Source organism: Python bivittatus, unplaced genomic scaffold (genome assembly GCF_059951505.1).
Source record: "Python bivittatus isolate LINGU-HERP-01145 unplaced genomic scaffold, Pbiv_v1 ctg000340_np1212, whole genome shotgun sequence".
Taxonomy (NCBI): Eukaryota; Metazoa; Chordata; class Lepidosauria; order Squamata; family Pythonidae; genus Python; species Python bivittatus.
The window spans coordinates 26685778-26702956 of NW_028277056.1; positions in this window are offsets into that span (position 1 = coordinate 26685778).

Sequence of the window (17179 nt, forward strand, 5' to 3'; positions counted from 1 at the left end):
ATTCACTGGATGTGCGTGTGTGTGTATGTGTGTTGTTATGAATATATGATTGTTCAAGCATACTTAGGTACATTAAGATTCCTTTGCTTTGAAGTTCTTCTGGGAAGCTAACTTAATTCTTGTGACAATCTTGTTTATATCCTTTCCTGCTGTTCTGATAGTGTTTGGAAGATAAAATACATATATATTTTTGAAATTTTGTGAGCTGTGTTGGATGTTTCTTATGTGAAATAAATAATGTAAATACATAATGTGCAATACTGGAATATAGAATATGGTTAGGGCAAAATTTTGAAGCCCAGGTGAATTAGATAAAATCTTCCAGGATTAATGGGAATTGTAATCTACACTTCTGGAACATGCTAGTTTGGAGGAAGCTGAAGCAGTTTGGGTAGTCACTTAACTATCAGGACCACAGTTTCACATGTCTTCACTTGACCAAATGTTTTCCTACTCCAACAGTCACTGGCTCCTTTTCCCATTCTTCTTTAGATTCACTGGTTTTATTACTGTATTCCAGCTCATTCCTTGAAGTTTATTAGCTTAGGAGAGCAGCCATTTTTAAAAGTAGGATGAGGATCAGTGTTTTAAAATAAGAAGTTTCTGATGCATTTGCAAAGCCCATTGTAGCACTGAACTTCTCTTTCATTCCTTGAAGTTAAAATGGCTCTGGATATCAATTAATAAAGTAGCCCAGAAGCAGGCAATTATATCCTGAGGTCCACCTGCAGAGCTTAATTTTCCTTCATGTGAACCATAGAATTCTCCCCAACTCTGACTGTTGTAACTGTGGAGTCCTTGGGGTTCTCTGAACTTGGTTCTTTTCTTGCAAACGTTTCATTACCCGGCTAGGTAACATCTTCAGTGCTGTTGTAAACTGAAGGTCCAGTTTCCTGCCATTCTGAAGTGAGAAACTGATGAAAATATCCTGAAATAGACTGTCATGTTTTTTTTAAAAAAAAAAAAATCCCCAAATGCATTTCCCATTTAGTCCTGCATACATTTGTAATGTGGCTTCACTAATTTTGGGGTCCTTGCCCATAAAAAAAAGAAAAAAAGTTAATTGAGCCCTGCCCTGGCCACCAAAAGATTGTCGACTTCTGAAAGAGGACATGAACGGTTTTATTTTGTTTTAAATCTACTCTCTGCTCCTCAAGAAAATATACTTTAAATAAATACTATATAATTGACTAATGCTTCACTTAAAACAAAAGAAACATTGCTAATACCATGTTGATTCATTATATAGGGGGTTTTGTTTTGTTATCTAGAACATTATCTCCTAAAATTAGATAGAAAGCTGGGGCTCCTTTTTTTCAATATGACAAAGACACATTTATCTTTCGGCTTTTCCTGAAAGGTTAACTTTTCCCCTTGGTTGCATATTTAACATTTCATTTACATTGTCCTCTGCCTGGAAGAGGATTTCACCCTGTCTTTTTCTGATTTTCCCTTCTTGAACACATGTCATCCTGATGTCCCAAGTCTTATAAAAACCTCCTCTCTTTTGCTCCTTGAGCACATCCTGATTTTTATGAACTAGAAGCTTGTTCAGCATGCCTCTACTGACCTGAAAATATTTTACCTTCAGGAAAAATTGGGTAAATAATTAAATAATTAGTAATAAAAGATTTGCCTTGCTTCTGTTCTTAAGTATTAAATCAATCACAGATTAACTGAAGTTTTCTCTGCAGGCTCCCTCCTATTCCCTTTACTGAAGAAACACCTTTTCCTTTTTGTTGGATTTCATGAGTCATTTTCTTCCCATTGTATCTCCTCAGGCGTTCTCAGAGGGCACCTTAAGTCCTTTGGTTGTACAGTTTTGAAGTGTGCAATTTGGCAACCACTGACTGAATTAAATTAACAGGAGGCACTCTGTTTCTGTTTGTGTGTGTGTGTTTTTTTTTAAATTAAAGTTCTCCTTTTAAAGTCCCCACAGAACTTTTTTATTTATTTTTTCTATTATTGTTGAATAAATGAGAGAGAGAGAGAGAGAGAGAGAGAGAGAGAGAGAGAGAACAATGGAAATGGAAATGTGTGGGCTTCTTGGTTGTTTGGTTTATTCAGCTGGATGATTATTGTAATTTTGTTCATATTCCTGAAGGCAAAAAAAAAAAGAGGCTAAAGTCTATTCTCATTTGATTTCATTCTATGACTTCGGAATGGAGTGGAGGACTCACTAGATGTTAGCTGTTAAATGTGTATATCTGGAGGACATGCTAACAGCTGTTGATGCCCTTAAATGCAAATTTTCATTCAGATATAATGGTATTGTGCTTAATTTTTTTTAGATTTTTTTTTAATCCCACCTTTATTATTTTCATAAATAACTCAAGGCGGTGAACATGCCTAATATTCCTTCCTTCCTTCCTCCTATTTTTCCCACAACAACTACCCCATGAGGTGAGTTGTGCTGAGAGACAGTGACTGGCCCAAAGTCACCCAGCCGGCTTTCATGCCTAAGGCAGGACTAGAACTCACAGTCTCCTTTCTAGCCTGGTGCCTTAACCACTAGGCCATTCCTGCTTCAACCCATATTAACAGTCAGAAGGATGTGTTTTTGGCGACAGTAGTGTCAATGGTTATGCTTCTGTTCACATCGTGTTTATAGCGGAGAAGTCTTAATGTAATAGACAGCCTTTAGGCTATTGGTACATCTAACCTGATACTGCTTACTCTGTGTGGCAGCAGTTGTCTGGGGAAAAGAGGGTTTTTTTCCCATATCCCATTCATGTTTCTATAGCTCTTCCCTTTCAAAAGTGGAATTTTTACACATTGTCTGTTTCTGGAAGAGTGAGTGAGTTGACCTGGTTTGAAGTCAAACTCAAATCACAATCCATGCTGACACAAGTAATCGTCTTACTACTGTTGGATAAATTTCTTCCAGGGTGGAATCAGTTTGATAAATCAGTTGATCACATCTGATGGAGAACTGCCATTTCTAGCAAAGTCTGGACAGCAGAAGGAAGAAAGAAATGACATTAGAAGTCCTTAGACAGAAAACTTTGGCTAGAAATATGAGACCCAGGTTTTGCAACATCTTTTATGTACTTCATATATCCATTTCTCATCAGAAGTTGGCATGTCAGCTTTGCTTTATCCCACATCTCATTTTTTTTAAACAGTTTATTCATCCTGTTTATGAATGTTTAAATGGTTTTTGTAAATTCATATCAGAAAATGAAGGAAAGAATGTGCAGATACCTAGCCTGAATAATACTGCAGTATTGTTTTCCTGCAGCATGCAGTTTAGGAGCTTGCTGATTTAAGGAGATCCAACCTAGCCAAGGGCTCTATGTAACAAATATCACTGCACTGTGCTGCACCCACAATCTGTGAAATTTTTGATCTGGCAATGCTTAACTGTAGCTGAGGGTTTTATGAGATGGAATTTAAAACAGCATTGTGCCTCTCTTCCCAAAGGAGTGACAATAAACATTTTGTGTCACATCAGTTAATCTGTGTATCGTTTGCATTATAGGCATCTTATTTAAGACTGTTACCATACAGTTTTGATGCATTTCTTTCTACCCATCTGGAACCAGATTTTCTCAGTCAGGTTGTTTAATCTGTAAAGTGCAAACTGAGAAGCTGGAAAACATAATTTGCAAAACCAATGATGATAAATAAACAGAATAGTTATACATTAGTAAGGATAGGATGACCAAAAAGCGTATTACAGCAGAATATCTGAGTCTTGAAACAGTGTCATGATGGAAAGGTAAGCTATGCTAAGCTGTGATGGGGAATGGGTGTTCTATTCTCAGAGTTTATTTATACCACGGGGAAAAAGGAATATGAGACAGCTTTCCTATGTAGTTGGTTGGCAGGCAGGTAGGCAGACAGATAAAGAAGCTGGCTCAGTACCCTGAACAATAAAATAGCATTCCCCCATCTGTTATACTCCAGTTTGTGTTCCCAGTTCTAATAAACCATTTGATTTTTTATAAGACTGGTTTGTGATTGCCTTTGATATTTATAATTTTTTGGATAATTTATAGTCCAAATTATGGTACAATAAACATAATAAAGTCACCATAACATTATGAAAAAATACGAAAGGCAGAAGATAAGGATTCTTAGAAGGTAGTTAGAATTTTATGCAATTGCTAGGAATGACTTAATGGTTTTTGGCATGTATTTCAGATATGTCTGAATCTGGAACCGAATAAAGCTGGTTCTAATAGATTCAGAACATAACCAAGTAAAAACGCAGCTCCTCCAAGGAGACTTAATCCAAATTCGAACCTTTCCCAAGTGTTGATGATTACTGAAGACACTGAGAGACAGGAAGGTAAATACAATGGGACAATGTGAAGCTTCAAATGGATGATTCAGTTCAACAAAACTTCAGTTGAATCATCTCACTGAAGCAAATTTGTAAATCAAACTGGTGACTGCTTCAAAGCAACACATTGAACCAGCTGGCTTGAAAGCAGTTCAGAGGCTTTTCTGCTGCTTTTCAGATTCTGACAGGTAATAGACACTGTTACATAACCTCAAAACAGTAACTCATCTCTTCATCGCTACCTAATTGGGTTTCTGGAATGCATTCTATCTAGGATTGTCTAAGGCCACCCAGAAGCTACACTTGGTCCAAAATGCAAAGGATTATTTACTGACTTGTGCTGGGCACCAAGAATATATAGCGTGAGATATATGAGTGAATGAATGAATGAATGAATTTTACATGAATAAAAGATAATACAAACCTAGAAAAGATATACAAACAAAAAAAGAAAAAAAATAGATAGAAAAGAAGAGAGAAAAGAAAAAGAGAGAGATATAAAAGGTGACTTCCCCTTCCCTCCAAACAAGTATAAAGATTTTCAGTAGCTTAAGATCATCTCTAGTATTAAAAAAAACCCCTCTTTTTCCCATTTGTCATCCCTTAATAATAGCCTAATTGTAAAAAATTCATTCATCAATCTTGCACATCAAAAGCAGTAAAAGTACCAGAAATAATAACACATATATTTTAACTTTAAACAAACAAATCCATTATGCATTTTAACTAAAAATTTCTCTAATAAGTAAAACGTAAAAGATTCATCCCTATAGGCATAAAAAATACCAACACAGTAACATATATATATCTTAAACTAAATTAAATAAGTCCCTTTTATATTCAAATTTATAACTTTCTTTAACAAATAGGACATAGAAAGTTTATCTTCATATGAAAAAAAATCCTCACTGTACAAGAAAAGATAAGATTCCAATAGTAACAGCCCAGAATCACAACTTATACAACTTCACCCTGATCAGATAACTCCACTTTGAATTCCTTTTTCTTCTATTTAAGAGGCTTGATCTTCAGCTGTTTCTTCAGACAAAATCCCACATAATAATCTCTTATTTTTCCCTGTCTGTTTTCATACTACCCTTCTGTGGATCCAAAATAAGATGGCTTTCAGAGTCAGTCTTCTGATTTATAATCTGAATGTCTTCTTTAATTGTTAAAACATCATCTAGTATAACTTGTAAGTCCTATATGGTTTCTTTCTCCATGTCACCTTGTCACCAAAGTCAAACATTTTTACGTCCCATTTCAAATCCACATCTTCTTCTGTGTCTTCCATATAACTTTTATAGTTATATAACTATATCATCCTCAAATGATCCAAATCATCCTCAGCCTCTGTTTTATCCAACAAAATTTTTTCTTCTTCTATAACCTCTGTTAACTCCACTTTAGGTGTATCAAAAACTTTTCTTTAAACTTACTTAAATCTTCTTTCTTCAGGGATAGAAGCAAATTCTCCCAGTATGCAGCAACGCGACCTTCAGAAGGTCTTTAATTCTAAATAGGTTGTTAACAGATCCTTTGTCAATTAAAAGAGGAAGTATATGTGAATCTGGTGTCCTTTTGAAGGCTCCGAACTGTGGCTTGGGCTCAATGTTTCCCATGACTCCCAGTGCGCTCAACCCACTGGAGATTGCTAATTTGAAATCTCTTCACAGGGAGCCTCTGTAAGGAGTACTTGAGGGAGATCCAATTATCTCCTTTATCCAGAGATGGTTCTGAAGAGTGGGATTCTTCTCCAGCTCCTCTTAACTGCCATGGTTGTCAGTTTTGCAAAAATGGAACCAACTTCAATCTGCTATTACTCCCCCAGAAGTCCCAAGAATACATAGTGTTTTATGATCTGTATTGGTTGTTGATAGGTTTCTGATTTCTGATACAACTATTCTGTGTAGAATTGCTAGTGATCTCTCATTTTCATGATATTAGGAAAGCTTAGGTTAGGAAAAGTTCCTTCTCTAATGTGACCCCTATACTTTGAACAACTTGTCCCCTGAAGTAAGAGTTGCTCAAGCACTGACTACCTTCCTGAAGGTTATTCTTCAGAGTAAGAAAGATGTCTTTGATGGAAATCTGGGTTCATTTTGTTAACTACTATGGATATTTTAATGTTATTATTTCATTAAATTCTCTGCCTATCAGAACTTGTTTGGGATGGCAAGGCTAGCATTCTTTGAGATTCATTTACTTCCTTAGATTCAACTTCTTCACTGTGGACCATTCAAAAACTTTGCTCTTCTTGTGATAATGTTACATCTTTGTGTTTGTCCTGACAACCCAAATGGGAACTCAGCTCAGCTGTCATCATTTTAAATGGGCTCAAGGCTGAGCTTAGTTTTAGAGGCATTCTTATGTCTGTTGACAGTAAGTGAAGAAGTGTCCAAGTATTGGGCCAAATTTTTACTGCTCTAAATGTAGACCTGGGCTGGCAAGGCTACAAATGCCACTTTTTGTGTATCAGTCTCTTTCTTTATGGCTCATTGCTTTGGTGCTACTGTTAGTCATTGGGCCATTCAGCTCCCACTGCTTCTCTTAACCAACAAGCCACAACCCTGACACCACCAGTTCCTGCTAGAGATGAGTCCTTTCTGGAAGAGACAAAACTTGCCAGCGAGTTATACCAGCCTGCTGATACTCCAGGATATCTAGTAATCTAGTAATCAGGACAGCAAAGCACAAGCCTGTGGCATACAAAAAAAGTATGCGGACAGATAAGAGTTTTTGAAAGTTAGTATTTTTAAATTCAAGTAGGACACTTCATTGATTCAGTCAACTTCCCTTTGGGTTATTTCAAAGCTATTCTGCTATCCTTTCCTTAACTCTACTATTTCTGCCCTAAAAGTGGCACTGGGATGAGGGGATATTATTGTGATAAACCCCTTGAAGCTATCCAACCAAATTTGGTATGGTTAATTTTCTCTAAAGGACCTACCATCCCTGCTATTTTCAATCTACTCTGCCAAAAGCAAAGCAGCTTCAGGTAATTTAAATTTTCATCATTATAACCTATGGACAAATCTTTTTCTAAATAAAATCTTGAATCTCAAAGTAACTTGAATCAAAAGTTGTGGATGGAGTTTCCATCCATTCTTGAAAAACAGATGTAAATCAAATAATGCAGTAGCTGAATCCCCAATTTTAATAGAATTAGGTAATTGGTATGGTTTTAATGAACTGCTTTTCTCTAAAACTAGACGGATTTCTTTTCAAGCTCTCCATATAAGAAAAATGTCTGGAAGGAGATGAAAAGGTCTAGCACTAAATGATTGATTGACTGACTTACATTAGTTTTCTTTTTGGAACAAGAGTATTCCTAAACAAAATACTTTTATTTCTCATTGTGGGACATAGGAGAGCACAGAATTATGTGCTTGCTTGGGAAATGGGAAAATGGAAAATGGGAATTTATGTGTTTGCTTGGAAAATGCTGGATGTTGAAGTTTCACTTTTTCTGCCACTGTTTGCTCAACATCAGTTTTCCAGTCCTATTCTATTTCATTTTCTGTAGCTTGGGTACTAGCTGAATAAAACATACACCATTTTAAACTGTAATTCATTAACTGTAATAAAAACAGCTGTCTTGTCTGAGGATATATTTATGCTTACTTATACAAATTGGGAAAAAGAAAGGGAGAAATAGTTTATTCCCTTTCTCAGAATTGAAGATTTTTTGGAAATATTGTGGATTCTTAAGGAGAACTGTGTATGTGCTGCCTGTTGTTTGCATATCAATTGCTAAGAACAAACATTGTATGCTTTTGGGGAACCTCAGTTTGAAATCACTGCACTTGTGCAAAAGGTTCAGAGCTTATTTTTTCTGAAGCATGGAACAGTATGCTTGTTTCCTTCTGAAGGGAATCTTTGCCTGAAATAACACAGAGCCAGGAAACAATAAATCAAAGAAAGATAAAGAACGTGTTTTTTCCCTGAAATTTGGCAGACTTCATTTCCACAGAAGCTGATATTATCATATCAATTTTAACTTTAAGGAAACATTCAGACATGCAACCACCAACCTAATTATTACTTACTTTTACAATTGATGTCCTCATTTGTTTGTTTGTAGACCATTCTAGGTGACCAGCAATACAAATCTAGTACGCACTATCCAAATAAATAAGATTATGTTACCTGACTTTGGAGCAAATGGAGATCTACCACATCTCTCTATCTAGACTTCTCGTCATTCCTGTCTGGCCTTTTCTGTCACGCAACTGTTATTCTGTTATTCCACTTAGCATATGTCTACTTCTTTGCTTCTTCTCAAGCTGTTTTATAAGCCCTGTAAGCCCCCTTCCACACCTGTAGTAGAATAGCCATCTAAATCTTTCTCTGAAAGAATCTGAGAAAGTGTTCATTGGACTGACATACGCCTTGAGAAGAAACAGGAGGCAACTGGCAAAAAGCCTAGATAAGATGTCATGTATAGGCATAGGCTTTGGGATCTTAGCAGGAAGACATAGGGGAGAAAAAAAAAATAGAGGAGCAGGCAATGGAGAATTGACCAAGCTGCAAACATTCAGCAGGTAACAAATAGCTTCCCTTCACAAAGTGTTTGTAACACTGAGCTTCTGCTATAAAATGAAGGCTGGCTGTGCTTCCTCCTGGAAAAGTGCTAAACCCATGCTCCCTCTGAGTAATAAACTTGGTACAGAGTAAAACCTTTCCCCAGGAGGTGTGTTATTGTGAGTTGCTGCAGCAGAGCAAAAGGGGCATTTATCTCCACAGAGGTAGCATTTGACTCTTTGTGGTTCATACAAATCTCTTTTAAAGTCATTGATCGCCACTGTCAGTGCGATTAGTGGAAGCTACAACGCAGAGCATGTTTATAAAAATATGGATGGAAGAAGGAAAGGGGTAAGATAAATCTCTTAAATTCTGTAAGAGATTTAAACATACTGGAAGAAAAAAAATGTTGGCTAAAAAGAACAAGAAACAACTTTCTTTGTACCTGCCTGATTAGAGCAGGCTTGTGGTAATCAGTAAAGTGAGCATCTGCTACCATCAAAGACCACGCAGGGTGAGCCCATTAAGTCAATTTGCGCAAAGATTCATACTTGGACCTGACCCAAGACTCCAAATAGATGTACACTCAGTTCATCAATATAAAATTTGGAAAGCTAGTAAGTTTGATGCTGTTAAAGCATTTTATATATCTCTCATGTGAATTTGAGAAGAGATTGAAAAAAAAAAACGTTTTAAAAAATTGCATGCATCAGCACTTTATAGCTGAACCCCAGAAGTATTTATCCTGACAAGGAAGAGCAACAAAAGTTACAGAAAAGCTATAATATTCATCCTTATAGGCACAACTGATAACTCCCCTGTGATAGACAAACTCTCCTTCCCTGCTTACATAAGGTTATAAGCTGAAATCCTCAAAAATCAGAAAGTAATTTGTTTTATTTCCATCTGGAACAAATTGAATTTACTTTCTATGAACCATAAAACACCCCTTACCCATCCCATTCCAGATTTGGAGACACATAATTCTAAAATCTCATGTTATTACTTCAACATTCTTGAATTATGTTACCCAACAATATATACTTGATTTGTCATCTCCCACTTTCCTCTTTTCTATCCTTAAAATACTGCAGAATATACTAAACTGAGATGGAGTGATTGGCTTAAAGTCAGCCTTTGAGCTTTTCAACAAGCAGAGCTTTGAAACAATGTGCTTTCAGATAAAGGTTTTATTGTGCAATCATCCAGCTTATTAACAGAATTTTATAGGAGATCCAGATAATGTCATCTTCCACTTGTTATCCATGTTTATCCATTACTTCCATCTTCTTTCTTACAAGAGAAAATTCATTAAGGAAGATATAGTATGTAGCTACATCATGTCCCACTTTGGCCTTATATTGTATTATGGTTGCAAAGAAAATGGAGCAATCAATTTCATTAAAAAAAAAAAAAAAAGTATTTTCAGTATGGGAAAAGGTCTGTGTCATCCTGCTCCAAATACTGCTGTATTACAAGCATTTTACTTAAGTTGACTTCCTAACTACTACTACTACTATTACTTCTTCTTCTTCTTCTTCTTCTTCTTCTTCTTCTTCTTCTTCTTCTTCTTCTTCTTCTTCTTCTTCTTCTTCTTCTTCTTCCTCTTCCTCTTCCTCTTCCTCTTCCTCTTCCTCTTCCTCTTCCTCTTCCTCTTCCTCTTCCTCCTCCTCCTCCTCCTCCTCCTCCTCCTCCTCCTCCTGCTCTTTCGTCTGAATAATACTTATAACTTTCCTTCACTTTAGTGTATTTCCATATTTCAATGTTGTCACTAAAGATTTCACCTGTTCCTAAAAGTGACTGCATTTGTCTAGATGACTTTTATATAGTTTTAAATTATCCACATAGAGTAAATATGAAACTTTTGTCCTTTGGCTGATGACATTTTATTCAAAATTGTCAGTGGAATTAGAGCCATATTAAAAAGCAATGGAAACAATCCCTTGATATATTCTTCTGATTCTGACTTTAATTTTTTTCTGTATTTGACATCAGTTTTGTCTTCCATTCTACCATTGCATTATATGAAAATGTCAGGATTTTCTCATTATTTCCAAAAAAATCCATTTTTTTTAAATCCATGTATGGTATACTAAATTGGAACTTATTTGTATTCAATCCAAGCCATATTAAGATTTGTTTTACAGCTTTTAAAGTTTTTAAATATTATTTTATAAATCAAAAACAGTCTTTTATACTTCTAGAATTTTTGAAATCCTCTTTTTGCTCTACCAGCTACAATAAATTTAAGATCAGATCTTTCTAATGTTATTGGCAATGATTCTTGTTAACAGCTTGAATGCTATAGGGAAATACGTGATTGGACAAAAACTGTTTGGTGTTGTTTCTTTAGTTTTATCTTTCATGATTAGAAATGTTCAGCCTAAAGTGACCCAGTCATCTGTTAATCCTTGCTGCAACATTTCACTGAAATTGTTTGCAAAATAAGAATGTAAAAAGGAAAGATGTTTGAGCCAAAATTTATGATTTCCTGCTGCAATCAAATTCTTTGCCTTTGTTTGTACTTTTAAAATTTTTGCTGTTACAACAATATTTATTATTTGGTTATCCCATTTTTTCCCAAAATCCCAATATTTCTTTCTTGTTTTAAGGGATTCGGCTGGTTCTGTGTTTTCAGCTAATCTTTGAAACAAACAATGCTGATATGTCTCAAATTGTCTATTTTATCAGAATTGCTTAATCCTACTTTTATATTGTTCATTTTTCTTCAACGTTGTCATCATTCTTTGTTCTAATTCTTTCATGATTTCTGTGGTTGCTCTGCTATCCAGAATGCATCACTTTTAAAAATTTGTTTCTGTTTTCTCATTTTTCAATTTTTGTTGCTTTAAATTTTATACGCTGCTGATATCTTTTAGAAATTTATTTTCTAATCTAATTCTCCACATTGGCATCTGATTTTTGATTTGTGACTTGCTTTCAACTTAGAACCCAGTTCTATTACAATAACTTTTGTGAAGTTGCACATGAGCTGAATCATCTGTTTAATTATTTTTGTCTTAATTGATTGGGCCACCCTGTTTACATCATGCACATTTGTATGTAAATATTTATTTTGTAGATTTCAGAGAAAAAAATCTTTGTCTTATGTTTTTCATGCATTCCAAAACTTTTTTCTCTAAGTTTTTTGTTGATAGTCAGATAACTGTAGTTCTATTTCATTATATTGAAAGTTCAGAATTTTAATTTGCTGCATCCAAATGAATGTTTATTGACTTGTTCTTCTATTGCTTTTGTAGCACATTTTTATTTTCAGTTCCAAATCTTTTGTATAATAATAAAATATTGCATTATAATAAAATATAATTTTATTAAGAATTTTGACTATAATAGTGAAATCTAATACAAACTAAAAGAAAAAATAGAGAAAAGGAGTAAAAAAGTGCAAGGAAAAAGAAAGAAAAAAGAAAAAGAGAAGAAAAAGTAAGAATATAATAAATATACATAAATATAGAGAAAAGAAATATATAAAGAAGCGACTTCCAACCATTACAAGTATAAACAAATTTAGTAGCTCTTAACCCTCTCTAAAGTTCCAAAATTTTCTCTTCATGCCATATCTCATCTCTTATCTATAAATAAATCCATAAATAAATCCATAAATAAATCCATCCTTTTCAGTCCTGGTGTCAACAGAAAGTCCAAAAAGTGTAGCCAGAGGTAACAACGTATCTTATTTTAACCTTGATTAAATAAACCAACTTTATAGTTCTTCCTTTTACTTCTAATAGTCTTAATCTTTAGTTTATTCAAATATTGTCATAGGATGTGGTTTCTTTTTATTTCTTCTTTCCTTCATCATGCAGAGTTCTTCAAGGCTTTAACAAGCCTCTTTGTAAATCCAGTAGGAAATCCAGGTCAATGTCATTTGTATTTCCTTTTTAAATTATTAAACCTCAGCCAGTTTCTCCTGTAGATCCATTGAAACAACCTTTTACAAGTCATTCACTTGGCCTGTCAGTTGTAAATCTACTTTCAATGCCATCTCTATCTTATCAGATAAAATTTGTTCTACATCTCTCATTTCTTCAATAACATCTTTTGGACATAGTCTATCCATAGAAGCAGACATCATTACTGACATTGTTGATATTGTGGCTACTATTTTCTGATTCCATTCTTCAAAAGTCTCCTTCAGTATTTTTATTGTCATATTGCTATCTTTATTTAACTGAAATATTGGAAGCCAGGGAGGCTAGTGGCCTTACATGCAGAGTCAACTTACAATTAAATATGGAAGAACATTTCATTCTACCATAAAAATTTCCCTAAAATTGTCTTCTACTTTAAAATAATTTCAAAGCAAATTATCTTCCATCAACTTTAATGAAAACTTGTTATAAAAAATGCAGGACAGTGTTCTGTCCTGCACAAACATTGACCATCTCTTTGGGTCAAAGAATGTAGACCAAAATCACAGCAGTTTTGTAAATGTGAGCTTAGAGAGACTTCCAGTGGAACAGGTCTGAGTATGAATTTGTGGTGTTCATTTTTGTGGCAGTTTTTGACTGAACAATTTGTGGCTCGTCGTATTATGGACCTAATGTCTAAATACTGGTGTCTTTGCTTGAGTGGTCATTGAATACTGGGAATTATGATATATATCACAACAGACTGTTAGGATTTGGACTAACCAAATGGTTTGGCTGAGTTGCTTGAGGCATCTGGAGTTATTTGCTCTGTAGGAATTGTTTGTAATGCATCTGCTCCCTCTTTGTGGTAACTTGGCTTCAGAAACTGAATTGTGTTAAGCTGATGGGGAATGATGCTGAATTGCAGCTACAGTCAGTTGAAATATTAACATAACTGAAGTCCATTACTGGAATCTAAAATTCTACATCATACTTAATGGCCATAAAGCAGGGAATCAGCTGAATTTCTCTATAGAGGGAGTTCCAGAATGGAGGTTAGGGGCATTGAAAAAGTTCCTTGTTTACAAAGCCAGATGCCCTTCTGATCACAACAAGACAGATAAAGGCTTAAATAAACAAGCACATGGTACTTCAAATATTCATAATCAGACAAGTAAATTGAGTCCCTCTTCAGACTACCTACAGTAAACTGTGGGCCATGACACATCCAACAGATTATTTACAACATAAAATTGCACCAGAAGATATAGTTCCCTTCAAGCATGCCAAAAGAGACCTGACAATGACCAGTGTTCGGTGTTGTCCAGACTTTTGAAGAAGCAGAGCAAATGTCCAACCATCACTAGTGAGCCTATGCTAAGTTGATAAACTAGGACCATAAAAATAATAAGTTCAAGCCCATATTCATGGGTGACTTGGCCAGTCACTGTCTCTCATTGCAATCTACCTCATAGGGCTATTATTGTGGAGAAAAACTGGAGGAGGGAATGATATGTAAAAACTGGAGGAGGGAATGATAAGCTTTTGGAAGAAAAACAGATATAATTGAAACACAAACAAATAAAAACGTAAATAATATACTATTCAGTTTATCCAGGATAAAATTGGTATTTGAGTGAAATATATAAAAAGGAATCATGTTTGTTTTGGCTGCTGCTGCTGCTGCTGCTGCTGTTCCAGAAGGGAGAATCCAAAACAACTCATTCAAAATTGTAAATGGTTTTGAATAAGCATTAGGAATAATTCTGATGACTGGCTGTGAGGGAGATTGTTGTTGTAGAGTCAATCTAAATCTGAACATTAATGTGGATATCAAATATCTTTCTCTAATGTGGTTATTCTGCAAGTAGTGCCCCATAGCTGGGAAGGCCCTGTCCCCCATTCCTTCAAAGATTACTGATAAGCCCAGACATATACAAAGGACAAACATTAGTTGAGGTTTTGTGTCCCCAAGCCATTCAGTTTTTTAAACTGTGGGCCCAGAAATGCACTGATTCATTTATGATAAAATCAACCAATGTATCTCTGTTTTCAACTGACTAAAATTTCAAACCTGTCTTCAGAGAGCCTCAGATACAGCACAGCAGAATCAGGTAATGATAATTACCTGAGCATGTATAATTGATTCTGGAAGTATTACAACTGGTTTATCCACCTAAACTTGTAAAAGACTCCCCTAACAAGCAAAACTACTGGTTCCCTTAATTATAGTGATGGATCCAAGATCACTTTCAAAAATCATACCTTATCTCCAAAGGGAGTGTAGGTTCTTCTAGAATAGACTTAATAACATTTGCCCAGGCCAATGATCAACCCAACAATAACGTCTTTTTAGAACCTGAATCTTTATCTGGAAGTATAGAATTGAGCGTGAATTGGGATATAACAGGAAAAAGTAATTTAAATGAAAAAAAAATTAATCGAAAAACAAAACTCTTGATAACAAAACTGCCTTCACAAGCACCAAAATCGTGATAGTAACATAATCTGAGTATCTAAATGTATAGGATTTGTTGTCTTTTCTTCTGTTCATTCTTTCTTCAAGTCCTGGGATTAATGAGAAGTAGACATAGTCCTGACATTGGAACCTCTCCTGCCAAAGCAAAATAAGACATAATAGACACATAACATTTATTTGGTATCTACTGAATATTCTTTGTATGTAATGTGATATTATGATACAAGCATAAAAAAACAGAGAGAGATATAATTCCATACGTAATGTGAATTACAGTTTTACTCTCATGAATGTTTCATATTTATTGTTAACATTAAGTTGAAATAGTTTCAGACCTCCTAGCTTGCTCCATTCTGCAGTTCCAGTGAGCATTAGAAATAATATGTGCTACAGTTTTAATTTCTGCATGTGAACTGATCTGAACTATTGAGTTACATGTGCTAAGGCAGTGGCAGAGGTTTTGTTGGCACAAACTGGCATCTCCATATAATTGTAGTTGTAGCAGCAAAATAGAACTGTCACTCAATCTAACTATCAACCTATTTTATTTATTTGTTTGTTTGTTTGATTTATATCCAAAAAAATCTTTTGTGGAGATTTTCCTTTATTTTTTTCCCCCAACAGCAACCCTGTGAGGCTAAAGATAGTGATTGGCTCAAAGTCACCCATTGATTTTCCTAAGGATTCCTAAACTTGAACCTGCCTCTCCCTTGTTCTAGTCCAATACCTTATCCATATACCATGCCAATTCTCTTCAGTTTGATTCCCTGAATGTGCTACTAGATTTTCTACACTAACAGAGGGTAGAACAGCTGTCCTTTGAGATTCTCTCCAAGTCAGTGATTCTATGAACAGTGTTCACAATCCTTGGATATAAACCAAATGGGTGGTTGTCATAAATAAGTATACTTTATAATTCACTGAAAATGATGTCTCATGTATGTCTTCAACACACAATTCCCTGGTGCACAGTGAAAAATTAGAGAGCTCTGAATTAACTAAAAGAAGTTGATACTGCAGTGATCTGTATGTGAAATATAAAATATATTTTAAGACACACTTTTCATCCAGAGTTAGGCTCTAATACCTGATGACAAGTTACTCTGCTTGGCCTTAAGTCTGCCACTCAAGGAGAAAAGTAAGTATCTGGCAATCAGGAAGTGTGATGGGAGATTAATTACTCAGCATCTTTTTGACATTTTTGAGTCTCACAGGATATGGGAAGATATGTGTTGCCTTTGTGTTCCACTTTTCTCCCTCTTGGAAATAACAACGTTGACTTCAAATGCTTCTCTGTACAATCCAAGGCTAATTCCATTTGTCATTTTTAGATAGCCTTTTTCTGCTTCAGTGTTTGGGCTGCTAAAAATGTAGTCCAAATGTATGATGTTCCTGGTTCCTCAGAGGGAAATTGGTTCTTTGAAAGGTGGGGCAAGGACATGCACGGTGAGCTAGAGCCCAACAGTGCTAGGAGGCACTGAAAGTTGCAAAAAAAAAAAAAAAAAAACAGCTGAAAGAACTGGGAACTGTCACTCACTTCCTATCTTTCCTCTGAATTCTTTTCTCAGCTGTTTTCCTTCAACATTCAGAATTGCCTGCAAAAAACAAACAATTATGTTACATACATTTTTAAAAAATTATTTCTATAGTGAATGTGGTATGGTGTCTATAGCTCAGAAATCAATCTTCTGGATATATTGGAACTTTAATCCCAAAATTTCCAACCAGCATAGATTGTGGCTTTTGAATTCTGGAAGGTTGTTCTAATAGCGAAAGCCTGTGCAACTTTTCATACCCCTTTTTCAAATCTAAACTCTCAGCCACACTCAGATGGACAGATTAGTGTATTACTAGAGAAAAATGGAACATTTTAGGGACCATTGAAATGCTCCATCTCCTCAATTTATAAATGTATTTTTTGCAGGATAGTATAGCCATGTAAAATCTTGAAATTCAGTCACCTACTAATTTTATCATCTAAAAGCTTATGGGACATAGGTATTATAAATAAAGATT